We start from the raw sequence: 18,859 nt of genomic DNA, 5'->3' as shown, positions 1-18,859 counted from the left end.
TTCCCAGGTCTGGGCTTTCACCAAGTTCCCACACTTAACAGGGACAGTACTTGGCATGTCCTATTCCTTTCTTCTACTGTTGTGAGACACCGTGTGCAAGCCTGAAAGGATCTGCACGGTAATCCAGCCAGGGTCCCCATTAGGGCAGACTAGAACTGGGGAACCAGACGTGCAAACTACAGCATTAGAGCATAACTGCTTCAAAGTCCAGACACAGCTCAGCCAAAATTTATAGAGTGATAAGAGTTATGCAGGTAGTGGCTTTCTGCATTAACTGAACATAATTTCCATTCAGGTAGTACTAAATAGAATGTTTTTATTCCCTTTTTGAAATTAATTCAATCCCTAAATCTGAAGCTTTAAAATATGTGTGGTTTTAATATTTATTTGGCAAAAAATGAAAAGATTTATTTATTTTATTTTCCCTCCTTATGTTTGTCAAATCAAAATTAAAACCAGCAATGCCTCATTTTTAAACTCTTGAAACAAAATGCTTGCAATGTTCAGGGAATTTCTCTCTTTCTTCTTCTTGCCCATCTTTTTGAACAGAACTATCCTTCAAGTTTGTGAAAAGTCTACTGAATAAGTAGTTATTCACATTTGTTTGTGATGACTGAAGAATATCATCCTGCAAATATGAAGTAGCATATGCAATACTAGATGAATAAACTGCATGCACAGCCCTGCTCACTTCTGGAAGCAGACACTTCTTGTGTGAGATACAGTGATCCTGCTCCCCCAGGAAGAAGTGACTGAAATCTCTGAAGCCCCTGAAGGCTGCCTGGAGACTGATCGTTCTTCCATGTTTTGGGATGCACCTGCTTTGTCTCAAATACCTGGGTATGTTAGGTATTAAAAATATCTCACATGATATCTGTGTATCATGACTTGCAATCACACAGAGCTGATGTCTGAAGTTCTGAGTAAGCCGGTAACCTGGAGTATAAGTGTCATTCAGGGAATGCCATTTAACTGCTTGACTTCAGAAATGGGCCCAAGTTTGAGAAGATAAGCCTGCTAGAGACAGGTCCAGGAAAAACACAGCATTTATAATGCATCATGAGTGTTTGTATATACGCAATGTAGTGATGCCCCAATATATATTCCAAAATAACTTCTTTTGCTTGCTCCATCAATTGTTCTAATAATCTAAAGTAAATGGTCAAGAATTAAAGGAAGACATTTATAGTCTCCTGTTTACAGTGGACCCTGTAAATTCAGCGTTATCTCCATATTTTTCTAAAATGTTTATGTGCAAATGATTTTCACTCCAGTATCTTCATCATGCATGAATAAAAATATATGCTTAGCTATCAAAAGATAATTAGGTGAGACATGTATGTTTTGTCAAAATTAATATTCTGTCAATAGGCTAGATAAGAAAGCTCCAAGGGTTAATGCTTTCCTGCTCTGTATCTAACATTGCCAGCGAATTTCTCTAGCTCACTCCATTAATCCAGTCAGCACAATGGATCAGGTTAGAGATGTGTCTCAATAAATCACTCTCAAGTGCTGGGGGTAGGAGTACCTAATTAATCAGCACTGTCATTATGTTTGACTTGTAGCTGCCTTACTGTGTATGGGATGAGGATTCAGTGTATTTAACCTGCACACACTCTTAAACAGATCTCCAGCAGTGAAGTAAATTTTAACCCTTGTATGGAAGAAGCCAACCTATGTTCCTATAGATAGCAGATGAGAAGTTTCTTACCAATAAACTAATCCACAAGTCATTTATTCTTCCCTCTGCCCAAGGGACCATTAACATCCTACAGCATTTTATCTCATCTAACACCAAACTTCTGAAGCTAAATGCACCACTAGAGCTCACCACAGTCCCCCGCTCTACCTGTTAGCTTTCTCCCTCCCACTTCCCCATCCATCCCCTCTCCCCTCATTCATTCTGCCTCTTGTTCTCAGGCCATTGCTCCCCAGAGGAGGACTTCCAGCCCATGCTTACTCTTACTCAGGCCAGAATCTCCTGCCCTTACTTACAAGAGACCTGTTGCATGAGTTGCACCAATAGCTACCAGTCTCTTTCTCTCCACTCCCCCTCCTTAACGTCTTTATTCCACAGGCACACCTGGAAGCTAAACATACCTTTCCTGACTTGCTCTTTTCAACCTCCTCCAGCTCTAGGCAGCACCTTGCTACTATAAGGCAGATTTTTTTACTTCTTCACTATTTGAACTGCAGTTTAGCGTTATCTTTGTAACTGAAAACTATTATATATTTCCTATCAAAATAATTGTTCTGCTATGACTCTTTCCCTTGTAAATATTTTGATCTTGACTTCTGTTTTGCTTCAGAATTCAATGAATTTGCACTGACACTGATCAATTTGGATTATTGTAAGGTTCAAGGCAGCAGCTGCCTAACTTTCCAAAAAGGCAAGGTGATCTCTAGAGATATTAGCTCAGCCTGTCCAGAGCAAACATTAGCAGTGAGGTGGTGCTGAGCTCATGGTAAGTTCCTGTGTGATTCCATGTGATTTCTGCTCCCCACTGGCATTCAAGCCACAGCATGGAGAGTACAGGGGCATGAGAACATGTAAGGAAGACAGCAGAGCAAATTCTTTTTCTGCTGGTGGCAGGGCCAACCCCCGGCAGCCTGCAGGAGGAAGATGCTGTGAATACAATTAGCCTGTGGTAATAAGGAAACTGAGAATATCGTCCCTCAAGTATAAATGGTAGACTAAGGCTAAAGAGAGGTAATAAGAAAGCACACACTTGTATCAGCATCTCCAGCCTCGTCTAAATGTGCACTGGGCCAGTCACAAGCAGGTCTGTGAATTTACCATGGAGAGTATCTTGATTAATTTAACTCTGGTGTAAGGAGACAATTCTTGTGGGCTTCAGAGGGAACTTCGGGTGTTCACACCAGCCTGAATCTTTATCCTTTTTCTATGGCATGAGGCAAAATAGTATCCACTTTGAAAACACCTACACTAACAATAATATTTTTGAATTTTTTTTTATATATATGTGGCTACCCTCCTACCTACTTCTGATGTGATAATGAACTGTATTAACTGTGTGTTGTACTAACTCAGTGCTTATAATTTTGTGGCTGTCCAGATGGAAACACCTGTATGACAAAAAATACAAAATATTCTGAAAATATAGACCCTAACTTTTGCAAACTAGATGTGACAAAATTATATGATCTGACACTAATATCTTTGTGTCTTAGTTTCCCTCTTCTTTGAGAAAAGATATGTCATCATTTCACTTTAAAGTGATATCGAGCAATTGTTCATTAATGTCTGTGGATACTTCCTGCCAAAGTCTGATCACCGAAGAGAAACCTAAGAGGGAATTAACAATCCTGTATTCCAAATTAGTTGCATATTGAACAGTAAATTTTATGTGGAAAAATGCACTGGATGGTGAGGATAGTTCTGACACTACAGGGCCTACAGACAGGGCCTTCTGCCTGTCCTGGAGCTGCACAAAGTGCATGTTTTGTGAAAACGGCCTGTGTTTCTGCAATTAACTGTGGCTTCATACAAGGGCTTGTGTTCAGATTGCAGAACTGCCTCAGTTTTTGCATTTCTTGTTTTGAATGCTTGACTTCTACAACCGTAACAATCTTTCAGTGTACATAGGAAATTACAAACATAAAGCAATGTTGGTATATTATTCATTACTTATTTACAGCATTTATTTCATGCTACATCAGCTGCAACCACCTTCCTACCATGCTGCAACTCGCACATCAGCAAGACGTGGGCCACCCGCCAGAGCCTGGACCCAGGACCCAGGCTCCATCTCCATCACCTGTTCCCTGGGTGCTGGCAGCAGGGGCCCGGCATGGAGTACTGCCACAGATTGCACAGGCAGAGGGGCAAACCCCAGGAGAAGCAGCAGGGCCAGTGCTTCTGGGGGAGCTCACAGGCTCAGAGTGGTAGCTTAGGCTACTGACACTGATGATATTGATGACAATTAGTAGAGTGAGATTAGAATGGAGATGAGGAGAAGATTCATCTGTTACGCTATCCATCATCTGTGTGTTGCCCCGGGCAATGTGAGCAGGCTGCTGTTTTCAATGGAGCTGCCATTATTATGGACTAGCTTTAGCCTTCCTGTGGGGGAAAACTGCTTGAGTAACTTTTTGCCAGTAGGGCTCAGAAAAAAATTTTTTTGCTTTCTGTGTTTCCCAAGGTAGGACTGAATGCATGTGCAGGTAGATCAGTAAGCCTGTTTTTTGTGTGATACTTTTCATACAAAAGTCCATTTCATGTAAAAAGTCGGTGCTAAACTGTGGTAAATCAAAAGTATCTATTCAAACAAAAAATATTTTAATTTCTAACCTCCTTCAAGCATAAAAATGATCAACAACCCAAAAGCAAACTTACCTGTTGGCCATTTTAAAGATATCACCTCCATAAAACAATGCTTCATTTTATTTTCCTTTTTTTCAGTGAGTAGTTACATTAATTAGTTAACGTTATAGAGAATTTCTTTTATCTGTTACTCTGTAAAAATTCTCATTCTCTTGTACTTCAGCTTTATATAATACCACCATGAGCCACCGGTTCCTATTTTAATGCCCATGTACATTCTTCAGAAAAAAAGTAATGCATGTTGTTCATTTCATATCATGTTTATATATGTCGCCTATTGCATGCATGTATACATGTAATGCTGTGTACAGAGCTCATTCCACATATTTTTGCATCATTACTGGAAGACAATGTTAACTTTAGGTTTCAATAGAAGATCTCCTCCCAGTATTATTTCCCCCTAAGACTCAGCAGCCAGGACCAGGAACCAGGACTAACATTTTCTTTGAATTATTGCCTACCCTACAGAAATTACTTATAGTTGACACTCAAACCTTATTCATTGTTTTTAACTGCATTGTTTGTGTGAATTGAAATAATGTACACAGTTTGCTGAACTAGATCCTGCTAAGAAAGACTGATCAAGCTTTCCTGCACATATGCGCCTCAGCTCACAATGATGATCCTCATTTCCCAGAATAAATTCCTGATCATCCCTTTTTCCTGATGACTTTGCATGCCTATAGTCTTTTCTTTGCTTCAGATGATCTGTTATTCATTTTTGACACTCAGCTGAGGTCATTTGATTCCCATACATTCTTTTTACCTTTGCACCAACAAATATAAGCAGGTTCTTGCATATTTTAGGAAAAAAACTTTGATCACTGCTTCAGGTCCCATTTTTTTCCCATGGAATCTTCATGGCAGACAGGACAAGTTCATTTTACTTACATGGGTCTGACACTATCTATAAATGAGTCTTAACTAGATAATCAGTTGGTATGTAACTGTAATGTGGGCTATTCTTAAATATATTTGAATCACTGGATTGCAGAAGTTTTACAAACCTCATTTTCACAGACTGTGTAGGGCTTTCCAGTTTATTAGCTAAATGTGAGCTTGAGAGGTTATCTGCCGTCACCTCCACTGTACAGTGTCCAGTATCACTGGAGAATACACTTAGTAATTCTCTTAGATTAGATAGCATTTGAATTGTGGGTTTATCAGAGGGAGCAGACTGGAACTGTGTTCTTTAGAGGCAAATACCTGCAATTTGAACATAACTAATTTTCTAAAGATCAGTGTATTCTAAGGGATCATTATGGCTTCTAATAAAAGATTAGCATCAGAAGACGAAATACAAAAGGCACTTTCTAACAGGGCAAGGTAAATTCCTTCCTTAAAATACTGCAAATCTCAAGGAACTGCATTGGAATTAATTACTTCAGATTTACACTACGTTTTTATAATCCTTTCCTAGCGCTAGATCATACATCTATCCTAAAATCAGTTCTCTTCTACTCATCTTCCACTTTGAGTCCAACAACCAAAGGAGAAAGAGAAAACCTGTGTAAACTGTTCTATTACTTGTCTTATGACCACAGGAAAGGAAGGGAAAATTTACCCATTTACGCTAAATATTCCACTAATTTTTAATATTCAAAAATTCATGCCCAAAGAAATGAAAGCAGTTAAGCAATAGGGAATACAGTCAACATTTTTAGTACCATTGAGTTGAATATTTCCTGTATATATTTTCTACATTTTATCTTAGAGTTAATAATTAGAAAAAGGTGGGTGACTACAAGGTTTTAAGTTCTGAGAGCATTTATCTCATTAGTACCTTTTTGTGTGTGTCAGTGTTATATGATGAAATCCTTGAGAAAAATACTTAAATGGGTGTTTGCCATTTTGGTATCCTCTACCATTAATTAAATGAACCAAAGTCAAACAACTCATAACTCTGTGAAACATTTCTAGAAGATCCTTTAAAATGTTTCCCATTATTTGGTGTTGTAAAAGAGTATTTACTTTACATGATTTCTATCCAATCTAAAGAACTTCCAAAATGGCATGAAGGCAGACATCAGGATGACAAGCTACCAAGTTACTTTGTGAAGAGGCTTATGAGGTCATGGAGATTGTTTAACCTGTAAGCTATTACAATTAGAAACAAGAGGCAAGGTGTTACCCAGTTGTCAAGTTCAAGTGTCCTGATCCCACCTACTCATTCAGTGTACGGTAATTTATTCCATATGCATATCAAATCTGGTGTCCAAGCCATGATGTGGTCAGCCTGGAAGACACAACAGAATTCACCTTAGGCTGGAGCATGTAGCTATAAGGTGTTAGTCTAGAGACCAGAAAGATGTATGAGCATTTTCTTACTTGTGAAACTACAAATCACAACAGGAGAGTGGGTACAAGAGTTTTAAACCTTTGATATATAATACAAAGAAAAATTGCCAAAGTCTCTTGAAAGCTTATATTTACTTCAGTTGCAGTTCTGGACAACAAGAGGTGCATCTGCATTCTTTCTTTCTTTCTTTCTTTCTTTCTTTCTTTCTTTCTTTCTTTCTTTCTTTCTTTCTTTCTTTCTTTCTTTCTTTCTTTCTTTCTTTCTTTCTTTCTTTCTTTCTTTCTTTCTTTCTTTCTTTCTTTCCTTCTTTCCTTCTTTCCTTCTTTCCTTCTTTCCTTCTTTCCTTCTTTCCTTCTTTCCTTCTTTCCTTTGTTCTTTCGTTCTTTCGTTCTTTTGTTCTTTCTTTCATCCGTCCTTCCTTCCTTCCTTCCTTCCTTCCTTCCTTCCTTCCTTCCTTCCTTCCTTCCTTCCTTCCTTCCTTCCTTCCTTCCTTCCTTCCTTCCTTCTTTCAACATGAAGAATTTGGTTGTTGATGTTAGATAACTGACATATTGGAGTCCTAACTACATATAGGAAGCACACAATCATATTCTACCAAAAATCTTGTTTAGCCCATTGAAATATTATAGTTCAGTAATAAGAAAGGGAGAGAACAACTTCCAGCTTGTTTTTTTATACTCTTTACAGCTGTTCCACATATAAACAAGAACTTCAGTGCATAAACAGAGACTAAACATAATAGAACGACAAATTAGATCTCTCAGAACTGATGATGTTTGGATTTCTTACTCATTTTTATTGGTGTTATATACTGCATGTCTAATCCATAGTGAAAAAATTGTGTAAAGTGGCTAACAACACTGGCTCAATGATTTATCTGGTAAAGATAGTTCAACATATAGAGCCCACAGAAAACCTTAATTTGCTAATAATTCCCAGTGAAAAGGGGAGGGATAGAGGAGAAGCAAGTCCAGCAGTAACATATTGAATTACAGCTGGAACAAAACTGTTTCATATTTGAGCAGCTAATTGCAGTGAAAACAGTACATTTCAGTCTTTAAACTTTGATGTCTTGGTTTTCCAAATATTTATTTGTCCTGCACATGAGGGGCTTTGTGAAGGAAAGTGTTCTAAAAGCTGGAACAGACATTCGGGCTGAACAGTAGTTTACTTATAATTTACAGACTTGTAGTACTTAATATATAATGCAATAATCTATGCTGTGCCATTTGTCATTTGGACTAGGCCACAGATTATAGCTTAGGGCAGTGCATCTGTGCACAGATCAGGCAGGAAATGGCCTAAAATCTTGAACAGCTGAGCATGATGTCTCAGTGTAGTTGCAAAATTCAACCTCTGCTCCAGAGGTCACCGCATGCTTCAGTCATGACAGCCCAAATTGTTAAGCATGTGACTAATATGCATACAGAACACAGGCTGCCTGATGTCTGCTGCAAGCTTGATGGCTGGTTAGCAGCTAGTCTTAATTTTATGTGACAATCCTATGTAGGAAGTGCCGGGTGGGTGACTAAATGGAGCATATTGATGTCCCACTGGGTGTAGCCCCTGTTGTTTTGACAAATTCTCCTTAGCATTTATCAATCAGGCCTACAATGGGGAGTGTGCTGAATATCTAATTCAGACATGCTAGTCAGGACTAATAGAGCAAGATAGCATGTTATTCAATTTGTACTTGTTAGTGATGTCCCACTGTCACTGGGCAATTTACCTTCACACTTCACAAATGAAAAGAGAAATTTGCTGGGCTTCAAACACTTACATGAGTTACAAGCAAAATTTTAATTAGCATGTCATTACAGCAATAATTTATTACTTCTTTCTAGTTGTCCTAGCATCCAGATTTCCGTTTTTTCCTTTAAGGAGAGATGTGCTTTAGTATTTATGGGACAGGTACTTAAAAATAAAAAACCACCCTGCAGCAATTGAAAAACTGCATAACAAGATACATATCAATACACTTTATTTTATGAAGCCTAAAACAGATTTATATGTTTATCACTTAAAGGAACATTTTGAGCTCTCCCCTTACCAAGTATTAATGGATTCAGTAAGAAACAACATTTAAAAGTATGTTTACTTTAATCAACTTTTAAACTATGATAACACTTTTAAGTGCAATTTTCAGCTGTTGCCAGAGGAAGTATAAAGAGAATGGGGGAAAGAGAAAAAAGGAGGTGTGTCCTCTAGGAAACAGTAAAGAAAAAACACATTTTTATTATACATAGGCAAACACTAGTAGTGAATTTTCAGTGGGCAACACCCATACTCTCAATTGAAAAAAGGCTAGTTTTGGTAAATAGTGGAGAGATTGATCCTTCAGTTGAAGTCAACGAAAAGACCTGAATAGGCTAGGTTTTAAAACTGTTTGGGAAGCTCTGAGCATCCTATGTTGCCATTGAAGCTGAAAGGGGGCTGCTCGGCACTTCCCAGAGTTGGTTCCTGTGGCCTTTGGACATTATTGTGTTTGCCTGTATACATTGGTTCACATGCTTATTTTTCTGTACTGCAAACCACAACTGAACATAAACATACCCAGTGCTTTAAAAGAACCAGAGGAGAAAATGCAAGCAATCTGTATGAAGCAGAGCTCAGACACACCTTAATTCCCCCAGACGAAAAGCAGTGTAAATTAACCAGGGTAACTGCCATGCTCTGTGTTGCAGGATGCAGTGCAGCTCTTTGAAGGCCAGCTTGCTGTCTCTGTGGCACATTACTCAGAAATTCAGGCATGCTCTCATGAGCTATCTAGTAGCATGTTCTCTAATAAACTGATGAATAAGCAATTAAAAGAAATGTGAGCAAACAGATCACCTTGGGTGGTTTGTAGAGATGGCTGCACATGGTAAGACATGCTTTCATATTCTCAGGGAAGCAAAATTAATTTGGTTGCAGGAATACTTTTTTTCAGCAGTGAGAATAGATGATAAAGGGGATTTTCTTACTACTTACTGTTTTTACACAAACATACCGTGGAAATCAATACAAAACCAGAATATTGACCTGAAAAAGGACCTGCAAGATCAGGCCTACTGTTTAATATGTAGAAGCACCTTAGAGGAAAGGTAATGAATTGCAGAGTTTAAATACACTACAAAATGTTCATTTCTGCTGCTAAATAGTACAGTATTTCATTGCTTTCAACACTGACAGAAAACTGATTTCACAGAGAGCCTGTAAAATTCAAGGGAAACTTTTGCTTTCAGTAATTTTTGTCAGTAACAATTCTTTTCCCTTGTGACTGGTCCTTTCAGAGTGACAGTGTATTTTGGCCTGAGTTTTGGTCTCATTTAAATTGATTCAGAGGCAAATTGCCCTATGGAGTCTGACTTTAAACCCATGTGGGAAACAGTGGAATTTGACCCACAGATACTACTCATGCATTAAAATGCCCCTGCTCCAGGGCAGCCACTATGGTGCAGAAGGTGACAGAGATATCAAACCATTGTCCACGGCTGCTTGAGCATAAGGTGAAATTATTACTCTACCCTTAATTGGTTTAATGGTGGACTTGGTAGTGTTAGGTTAATGGTTGGACCGGATGATCTTAAAGGTCTTTTCCAACCTAAATGATTCTATGATTCTATGAATCTATGACTCCTACCAGCACCAGCTAGAGTCCTGCAGCACCAATGAGTTGCCAGGAAAGACTGCAAAGCAGAGCAAAACTTGGCTATTTTATTTCCTACCCATAGTGTTCATTCTGCACTAGACTGAGAGGGGAACAGAGGCACACAGACTGTGAAGTGGCATATTGATACTATCAAAATGGGGGAACTCTGAAAGTCTCCAGGACCCACTAGAAAACTGTATAACCATGGCCACAACATAAAAGAGACTGGCAGTTGCCACCACTCTTCAATAACTCTTCCCTGATTGTGACTGGGAACACTACACTGTTAGGATTTTCTCCCATCTCTTGGCATATCCAGCTTGCTGATGACCTTTCAGAAAGCAAATACTAAAAGCAATTTATAGGCAGATCTGGTGAAAAATGCAAGTAATCTTGGTAAACTTTTTTTTGTGCCCCCCCGCCCCCAAATTGTACTTACTACTTAACTTACAAAAAAGGAAAATGGTTTATATGCTTATAATCTTATTTCCTCTTTTTTCTATCTGTCTCTACTCCTGTTCTCAGTGTGCCCCTGGTCCATAGAGTACTCTGCTTCTCTAGTCATTCACATATCTCCCAAAGATTTACTGCTTTAGAAGGCTCACAGACACAACCCTTGCCAAGATGATATTTATTATTATTAGGTAGTAGTTTATATATTTTACAAGTCAGCATTTTTTTCTTTACCACCCTGTGTTTTTTTTGCCTTAGCTCTCTTTTACAGATTTTAAGCTCTTTTAATATATTTTCTTTTATTTTTGTAGGGGAACACCAAGCCCTAATCTAAGCATTTAATCACACATTTATTCTTAAACACGCTCTCTCTTTCCTAAGTATGCATTTATTTCTCATCTCATCACCCTAAGTCTGCAACATTTGCACAATTACAAATATTTCTAGCTGTTCTTCATTTTCTTGAAATCTGCATACAGATAGCTGTAAGCACAATTTTCCCTGATAGTTGTGCAAGGGAGGTAGGTTTTCTTTATCTAGGCTACCAAGCATCTGACAATTATTTCCAGTTCCCATATATAACAAGAGATCTTAATGAAGGAGAGTTACTTTCTTTTCTTTTGAAAGATTCCTTCCACTAAAAGGAATACTGAATGCTCTGCTTAAGGGAGAGTAACGCAGCCAAGAGCTCAAATACACAAAGTGCAGTATTCTGTTTGGATTCTGGTGTTGTGCATTTGGTGAGATCATATTCAGAGACATTCATCACAGAACAACCCACATCCATACTATTAAATCTCTTTCTCTGCAGAAAAACATGGCTTAAACCTCACTGCCAGCTGCGGCTGGTGCCTGGACTATGCTACCTTCCCCCGCTCAGTGCTGTTTTGGAAAGGGCTAGTCACCAAACAAGGCCAGGGACTTCTCCAATGATTTAACAGTGTAAAAGATCATTTTCTAGCACTTGCAAACATTTTCTGGGACTGTTTAATTTACTGAAATAGCTACAGTCTTCCTCTCCTGGATAGTTTATACTGTTCTTGGCAGTGTTCAAAATGTAGAAGAAAACAGACTAAGAACGTTTTACTTTGCCATGTAAGTGAAGACCAAAGATTTTGCTGCAGGGTATGATGCCACTCAAAAGAAGTTACAGCCTAGAAGAAGGAAAGAAAGACTGAAATTCTATTGCCCATGTTATTCATGAAGGTAAAGTCAGTCATTATGTGTCCCCTTCTTGACTTAATACCTCTGAGTATAGGCAATGTTTCTTCTGTTGGATTCTATATTACATGAATAACATCCATCTTCAGCCAGCATTTCTTAAGAAACAGTCTAATCCCTTTAATGTCATACTGCAATAGCAATGTGAATAATCATCTAGTTGTTTTAGAAGAAATTGTATTTAGCTTGCTAAATAAATTAAATCCCTATAAAAAAATTGGGAACCTTGCACTTTTCTTAAACCCTATTGCATACATGATGTGATTAGAAAAGATCAGTGTACATTTTGCCTTATCATCATTAGAGGTTCTTATACTCTACATTAGATTTTCATCTGAATTTACTACTACCCAAAGCAATCAAGCAAGGGACTTGGTGCTACTCATTGAGAACTTTCAGACTTGCTGGTTTTTTTTAACTTGAGTTATATATTATTAATATAGCAGGTTATGGATGCCACCCACGTATCCTGAATTGAGGGACATCTATGTGCTGGAAAGCATAAAATATAAGAAAACAAAGGTCAAAACATGTAACTACGCAACAAACCTTTGGGGACATTTTTCTGAGATATGTTGATGACAACATTAGGCATTCTTTTTTTTTCTATATAAAGTTTTTAACAGAAGAAACTCTTTTTATAGAAAAACTGAAAGACTTTATTACAAAATAAAATACCCAGGCTATTAGTGTTCTAACAGAATATGCAGAAACAGAGATGTACAGAAATATTAATTTTTTAATTTCCATTAAAAAATTCAGAAGTGTGCTACCATTTCACTAGTTTTTTTACACGTTCTTGAGAATTCCCTGTCTTTTTCTAGGAATTCTGATTTAGCTTAACTACTAAGTGAGCTAAAAAAATGAAAGGATTCACTAAGGCAAGGATCCATCAAACCAAACAGAACTTACATTCAATTCAGTGGACACCTAGGTAAAGTCACAAACGCCCCGCTCAAGTCAACAAAGAAACGGTTGACTGACTTTTTCTCTCTCTTCTCTTGCAGGTTTTTCCCACTACCCAGATGAAAATATCTGCATTTTGGCTGCAGGTCAAATCTAACTCTGCAACAAACTACTGTCTTTATGACATCTCAGTTTTTCTCCATGACATCCTAACATCTCAACACATCTCAGACTAAAAGCGTTTCTTTACACAGGGCTTACATCTTCAAATTTAAACATTTCTACTGCCAAAAAGCATCTGAAAAAACACAATAAGCTGAAGAAATTGAGTTATTCTGACAATTCCTAAATGACAAGTCTAAGCACTGAAAACAAAAACCAGCTTTCTCTGTATTAAGCTAAGGAGATATCCCCCAGTCTAAAAAGAAGAACACAGACAAAACGCTCGTACATAGAACCATATGGAAAAGAGCTATCAGCAACCCTCCTCATCCCCCACGTTACTTGGCCATTTGAACAGCTACGTCACATACCTGCCTTTTAAGATGTGAAAAGAATCATATCAGTAAAGGTCAGAATTACTCCAGATGCCCCAGGAACAATCACCAAACCAGTACCCACTTCGCACAGCCCTGGCACTATCATCAGGTTCATTCACAAGTTATAACTTTCTTAGAAAAAGGACACATAATTACTTCAAAGACAGTTGTAAAAACAGGACTCAAGGTGAACATTCACTTCAAATATTGTGGAAAGAGAAATCCACCACATGTCTGTGCTGCAACAAGGAGGAAATGCTGTACTCTGTACAACCCACTTGCTGACTGCTGGAAGAGCTCAGAAATTCTCACTGAGGTTCAGGGTGCATTTCACCCTCCCCATCTAAAGCCTCAGCAGGGACCTCCACATTGATCTCCTTATGGTCTTCCATAGCACCTGGGGAAGGAAGCTTGATGAAGGTGAACCAGTTAATGGTGGGGCCTATTTCCACCTTCAGGTTCTGTGATAACTTCAGACTGCATAGCGTAGTCATAGTTTACTTGCACATGTCAGGGAGTGGTGGGTGCCCTCAGGGTTGCTCTGCTCAGCGTCTTCCTGCAGTTACCTGTTCTTGTGTTTAACCCTTTGACCTCTTCCTCTTCCTTTTCTTTCTTTAGTCCTAATCCCATACCTTCTCAGAGAGGGCTTATAGATACTGATACTGCTGCTTTCTTTAGCAGAAGAACAACTAAGCAGCAGCCAAAAAGGGCAATAAGAACCTCCAATAAGAAAATACTACCAAGCATATATCTTGGTATTTACACAGAATGCGCTTCCAAAGACGTAAGGAATTCCTGAGCCACAGGTAGTGTCTCTGTATTTAATAAGCATTACTGATTTTTTTTTTCTAAATTTGCCCAATAGCTTCATGCCTTACTCAGCTTTTAACATCCTTCCTCACCCTAACAAGATAACTCCTTAGCTCCATAAAGATGAGGGTGACATAAAGGCTTCAAAATAATAAATAAGGCTGGCTGGGGGGGGGGGGGGGGGGGGGGAGAGATTAAAAGTGAGTTCATATGAGCATGTTTTTTTACATTTCTATATTTATCCCAACCCCACCCAAAGGCATGTCTTATCATGCATCTTGCATTTTTATTTTTGATGGAAGAAATTTTCAGTTCTCTGTGGGGTTGCAACAACAATAAGAAGTTTTTTGTGGGAAACTTCACACTTTAAAAATCACCACTACCTTACAAGAGAAGAAGGAAGGAATGATAGAGGAAAAGGGATTCACAGCCTCTTTCATCTGCATACCTTTTCAACAGAGAGGAGAGAACAGCTCCCTGCTGATACCAAGAGGGGAAGACCCCTTTCTAAAGTAATTTTCTAGGATTTTATTTAAGTACAACTTCCCTCTAAATGCAAAAGATAAAGAGTTGGTTTCTTGCATGGGACTGAACATGGCCTTCCTTTCTTGGTATTTTTGGACTCTCTTTTTTTTTTTTTTTCTTCATTATTTGATGACTGTTTTCCCACTGAGTTTTCCTATGATGTATGAAAATGAGGCTTTCTAGTGCTGGTCCCCTACGGTGCAAAGGCAGCATAAATCAGATAGCACATGATCTCCTGGTACCAGAGTGGTGAAAGTCCCAGATGCCACATGATTTAGAGATTTTCACCAACACTATGTGTTTTATGAAGACACTTCTAGGCAAACCAAAGGTCATAGAAAAGTAAACTGATGTAATCAAAAAGTGAAAAAGAAGGAAACGAATGTCAGGGTAGATATAGGAGTAAAAGTTGCAGTGGAATAGTTTGCATTTTAAAGTGGACTGAGGTGTGTTGGGATACTAGACAAGATTCTAGTACAAGTCTTATTTTAATTAAATCAGTTGGCACATCCTTATTTTAATTAAATCAGTTGGCACATCCTTACGTCTAAGTAAAAAATCAAGTCATTGCTAGGAGTCCTTAGGGATTGGGAAGATAATAAGGAAGTGTTTTGCATTAGTCCATCCTTTATATCCATCTGTGATTTTTGACATAAGGTGTATTGTTCTTGTTTGCAATTTGTTAAAAAGTAAGCATTTGTGAGATACAATAGCTCACTGTGATCAAGAACATATTTTTATGTGCAAAAAATTTACTCATATACATGAACTGTCTGGCTCAGAGGTATTGCTGGGAATTATATGCATAAAAGTGACGTAATCAGTCATCCATAATTAAAGAAGTGATATGGGAGAATGGAAATAAGGTGGGAAGCTATCAGCACAATCCTTGGTTTTGATTGACTTCCCTGAAGACCTGGGTTAGGGCTTCTAGTATTGGTATTTGCATATTAATAAGCTGATTTCTACACAACTTAATGTACTCAGGTTCTCCATACTTTATATATATATAAAAAAAGTAAATGTATATATTTATATATTTATTTACTTGGTGGGGAGGGGATTAGGCTGAGATCAGAATCTGATAGTTTCATTTCAGTCACTTTTGAAGGAGAGGAAGGATCGGCTTAATTCTAATGCTGAGATCCATGTGTGTCTTCACATATGTAAAATTAGATTTTAAATGCTTTGCTGTAGCCCTTTCCCAGTAATTCTGTCTTCACTCTTTGTGAAAAATTAAATATTCCTGTTCTTCCTTCAGGAGCTCTTTTTCATAATAAAGGTTAAATTGTTTGATGAGGAACTAGAAATACTGTTATGTGGTCTATGTCTGTGGGATCCATGTGCTACTAACAGACCCCAAACAAAACTGAATGGGTGTTATTCTCCAGAGTATTTATCCCTCTTCCTAACTCAGTTAAGCTTTTCAGGAATCCTTCCAAAATCTCAAATCTTTTAGACTAGTGGGGGGAAATGACCAAAAAACCAATCAATTTGAGGAAAATGTCAGCCAGAAAAGTATCAAATGCAAGCTATAAACTGTTCACTGTTATGACAAGCTCTTTTAACCACTCTGAGAGAAGATATTATGAAGGCAGAAAATGGAAGTCCTTTCATGGTCAGGGTATTTCAGTGCTGAGGCTGATACATCAGCAACTGATACCTATTTGCCATGCAGACTGGTGAGTAACTTGGCACTACTGCCCTTTCTCTGACTTTTGTTCTGTGGAAAAAGGAGAAGGAAGAGATATCAAAGAATACTTATCCCCGTCAAACAAAGATGCGTTTATCTATTACTATGATGGAATCCACACACACACACCTTGAGCACAGATAAGATTTTATAACCGTGATTTCATACCATCAATGTTTGATGTAAAAGGCATTATAAAAGGTTAAAGATGCATTTCACCTCAGCACATTTTATTTTTATTGACTTCAGCTGCCAGCATAAGCTAATTTAGTCTTTATAAATTAAGTTTAAAAAACAGCTTGATCTCCATTCTGCCTGTTCCACTCTTATTGAAACTGTATTCAGAATGTGATTTCAGCTTGAGTTTGTGGTCTCTGTATGCAGCAAGCTTCCTCCTTTACAGCTTTTTCTGAGAGAGACAAATTGTTATGCATTTGAAGCTATTTTAAATGACCATCAGGACATGGTTGGTGGCTTGTTGAAATGGTGGGACTGGTACTTCCTTAAATGTTTGGTCAGAATCTTGGAACAGTGACTGAAAGTAAAATAGATGATAACATGATTTTGAACTTCAGGACTGTCTCACTTAGGTCACTCAAGGTCAAAAGGCATCTTGCTTTCTCATTTGTAGTATTCATACAGATTTTCTAAATAGTAGCAGTATCTTGCTGCATTTTAAAAACCCCACTTAACTTTAAAGTTTGCAAATTATTTGCACTTTGATCATTAATTCAGGAGCTATATATCAATATAACCAAGGCCCAAATATTTTCAAGCTTAGTCCTATTGAATAAGCTCACTGTACAGTTTCCTTAAAACAAATAAACTACTTCTAAAGGAAGGATAGCAATATCCAGGCCTTCATGGTTTGTAATTTTCAAACTATTTAAAAAATTTGCTTATTTTTCTCTCTTTACTTCTCTCTCTATTTGTTTCTTACTTGAAATATGTCTGGGCTGTCCGCCTGGTCTTCTTTCAAAATTAAATGCATGGGTATATCTTTGATTTTAAAATTGTAGAAGATTTCTGCTTTTGTTTTGTCACTTTTGTATTAATAAAAATACTTTTTTGTGGGTTTTTTTAAGTGTCGCCTGTACATCTGCAGTGCAAATCTGAATGACGAAATAAAAGCAATTTTCTTCTAGTGCATGCCTTTTCCTCCAAAAAAAAAGAAATACAACTCTTTACAAGATACAAGACAAATGATACAAAAGTGAAAGGGCACTGATACAAACTGGATAGGCTTACAACATAATTGAATTAAGTCTTGTGTGCCACATATGATCACAAAGCAGGGCCATGTCTTGAGCACTCTGAATGTAGGGAGGCTGCCAGTCAATAAAAAGACCCTTTAAACTGGTTAAATGCATCATGAGCGTGTGCAAAACCCTCCTAGCTAACAGGTGGCTGAATAAAACTCAGCTGGTGTTGCACAGGGCTATAGCATTGACCTTCTTTAGGATAATTTCAGCCCTCTTTTAAAAAAAAATTGTTACTGTACTTGGTGTAGTGGAAACAATTTAAGGATGAATAATTTCTTTTAGTCCCTTGAGGCACCGGTGGCTCGCTCTCCGCTCGCTCTCTTTTTCTGTGTCTCTCAAGCGAATTAACATAAAGGAACAGTGACAACAGCAAGCTGAAAAGCGTAGCTGGTGGGAGGATTAAGTATATCATTGAAAGGAATTATGTTGTAAATGACTGGGAGGGGTAGGGGCTTCTGTTCCTTGGTCCCATCTGGTCTTTAAAGAATACCTTGTTGTAATTACCCCCAGATGGCTTTGTGCTACACTGGGTCTGGACAGCCAGGTGCCACTGTACCCTGCTGGGTGTGATATTCATTGCTACATGCAGTGACAAAAATGGACTTTATTGCAACCTAATTTCTTCCAGGGTATTACACAAATATGAAATGAACATAGCTTATCAAACAAGAGCTTAGTGTGCCAGGAGCTGAAACTGTCACACCTAAGACAAGACTGCCTTGTTATTTCACTTCTAACAATTGTCTTCAAAGGTGGAAATATCAACAATTTACAGTGTTTGTCTGCTAATAAATATATATTATATCATGTAAGCTATTTTTCCAGGAGCTGAAATGCTCAAATTACCCTAAGGCAATTGCTGGAAATGGTAGAGTAACAAAAGCCTGTTACAAAGTCAGTTTTACAGCAAGATTTGCTGTAGGCTAAGTTCAGGCCTGATCCTGGAAGACATTGGTACACAAAACTCTCCCTCTTCAGCCCCAGTCTCAGGTCAGTGTTTCTACCCCAGATGCAAATTTGGCTGTTTCTTTTCCCTTTTTATTGATATTGCTACATTTATTCGATGTAGTTCCTGGTAATTGTACTGCCAAAATTATACCAGTCTTACATTTTCATATCCTATTCCAAAAAACAGTTGCTGAAGCTATTTTAAAAAAATCATTCTTACTATTCAA

Source organism: Pelecanus crispus, chromosome Z (genome assembly GCF_030463565.1).
Source record: "Pelecanus crispus isolate bPelCri1 chromosome Z, bPelCri1.pri, whole genome shotgun sequence".
NCBI lineage: Eukaryota > Metazoa > Chordata > Aves > Pelecaniformes > Pelecanidae > Pelecanus > Pelecanus crispus.
This window is presented reverse-complemented; position numbering follows the sequence as displayed.